This window comes from Pinus tabuliformis, chromosome 1_2 (genome assembly GCF_031772625.1).
Source record: "Pinus tabuliformis cultivar Carrire ecotype Pingquan chromosome 1_2, CPIR1, whole genome shotgun sequence".
Lineage (NCBI taxonomy): Eukaryota > Viridiplantae > Streptophyta > Pinopsida > Pinales > Pinaceae > Pinus > Pinus tabuliformis.
This window is the reverse complement of record NC_142298.1, coordinates 650419406-650421839: the sequence shown is the minus strand read 5'-3', so window position 1 is coordinate 650421839 and position 2434 is coordinate 650419406. Positions and strand designations below refer to the sequence as shown.

Below are 2434 nucleotides of genomic sequence, written 5' to 3'. Positions count from 1 at the left end.
AGGTTTTGGAACAAATGGTGAGAGGCAGGGACCCGCGTTCAATGCATGCGGACTCTAGAATAGGGGTGCAAGGGCCCCAGTGGATTTCTTGATAATCGATGGTCGGGCGGGCAGGCACCGCCATGGCTGATATTTCCTTTTCTTCACTTTCGGCTTCCACCCACCTTCTGTACTGTACTCCTATATTTCTTTAGACACCATAACAGTAGCTCTCGACAAAGGCGGTGCAGAATGGTCGGGGAAGAAGAAGACGAGGAGGAGGAGGCGGACCCATGATTCGTCCTCTGCAAACGGGGTTGCCTCACTCTCGATGGGCAGCAATCGTTCGAATCTTGGGTTTGAGAGGAGAGAAAGCAGTAATGAAATCTATATTGATGTAGAGCACTATAATACGCCACAGCAATCAATATGGAAAACAGCCATTATTGACTCGGCCGCACGCCTCTCTGTAAGCTTCTTTACAACTTTAAACCTAATTAATTACAGTTATAAGTTGTCAGATACCATCTTTGCAAATATCTGACACACATCAGCTCTTGTTCTAACTTGTTATTATTTGCTGCAGTCTGTAAAGAAGTTTTCAAATTGCTGCACGGGAATTATCGATTGTAATGCAGCATAACATTTTTTTTATTAAGACCATCGATCTCAGATCTATGCGACTATAACAGAAAGAGCCATTAGAGATGCTGCCCAAGAAGAAAACTTCATGATAGCACCAGGATGGGAGATAATTACAATATGGAGCTTAAAAGACATGGGAAGAAGTGTAACTTGATCACTTTCACTGCATGGTTGTTTCGAGCTCTCTGCTTCTTCTGCAACAAGAGGCTGTTAATGGTATCATGGCAAACTTCAAACATAACACGGAAGATTCGAAAAAGAATCTCGCCAAGGGGAATTGAGTCCATCTGGTCCGATTTAGTGATAGAATATAGCTGTATACAGAGGTATTGTAGATTTCATTTCATAGGATTTTAGTGTTCAGAATTATATCTTTGAGATAGCTGCAAGTTAGGTCCGTGACCGCTCTGAAAATACAGAGAGAATTTATTACAGCAGCTTCACTGATAGAATATGTAGTGAAATAGAATTTCATCTGGCTGGGATACGGATTATACTACTTGTAGTCAATCCTAGATCATTATGTGTCTGTATATATGTCGTTTGGGAAATAGATTATGTCAACCAACTTTTTCTTATGTTCGCTTGGAAATTAATGATGACTGAATTATGTTTAAAGCTTTACTACGACTGTTTATGTTTCCACGGAGGTATGAAGCTAATTGTGTATCAACTTAATTTAGGTTAATTATGTGACATAAATTAATTCATGTTATTTATGTTAATTTTGAAATTTTGAATCTATTAATTGTGGGAAGTAAATTGTTAATTGTGAGTTAATTTAAATTTATGATAATTTTGAATCTATTAAATATTCACATAAGTTTAATTTAATTTCAGTAATGAAATAACTATACATCTTTTTCATATTAAACAAATTACTATTTCAAAATATTTTAATGTTAATAATTTTTTTTAATTGATAATTTTTTTTATTTTTTTTTAATTTCTTATAAGCTTGATAATTTTTGTTTTTAAAATAGTTTTAAAAACTTTATATTAAGAACGTAAAGAATTAAATATTCTCTATGTATCTCCTTCATATTGGGTTGAATCTATTTTAAATATTTTATACTAAGCATATAAAGAATTAAGTATTCTTTATGTATTTCTTTTATATTGGGTTGAATGTTTGTTTGTTTGTTTTTTCTTATTTAAAGTAAAATTTAAATGTCATTTTATTATTATTATTTATTTTAAATGTTTTGCGTTGAATATGAAAGGATTTGCATTTTTTTGCATGAGATGTATAAAGTATCTTTTGATATATTAAAAGTTCCAAACAGAGTTCTCAAAGAGAAATCCTTCCTGTAGCTGAGTTCTCAAAGAGAAGTTCCGCTTACCCTTAATCTTATATAAATAGAAATCTAGAGAATTACACAAAAACCATTAGATTTAGAGATAATCAATCTTATATTGTGTTCAAAGAAAGGAGGATTACATTAACATCTTTGTAGAACGCCATCATTACATGATATTAGCTAGTTTGAGTCTCGAGATCGAAGCTCCAATTCTTAGCACCTACTTCCTTAACAGAAATAAAGAATATACAAACCTCAAACCTCTTCAAAGCAAAATGGATGTTGACTAAAATGAAATCTATTATAGATCAAGAGAATCTAAATCAATTGAACAACTCATCATGAAAATTGGATATAAAACATGTGGGAGTGGGAAATCATGTAGGTCTATTACAGATTATGAACAATAGTATAATAACTAAAGAATAGTATCTTGAGTCCCAATTGTAAGTTGCTCCTATCTCCTTATATAAGATCCTTCTTAGACTCACAAAAATATCATAATCAAT

General features: G+C 32.8%; 1 long non-coding RNA gene across 1 annotated transcript; it reads left to right on the top strand.

Annotated features, from left to right (window-relative positions):
- The first annotated feature begins 232 nt into the window (after positions 1–232).
- Positions 233–667, top strand: LOC149207362 (uncharacterized). Its single transcript, XR_016252006.1, has 2 exons — positions 233–448; positions 566–667. It is a non-coding gene; the product is annotated as an uncharacterized LOC149207362 (long non-coding RNA).
- The last annotated feature ends 1767 nt before the right edge of the window (positions 668–2434 follow it).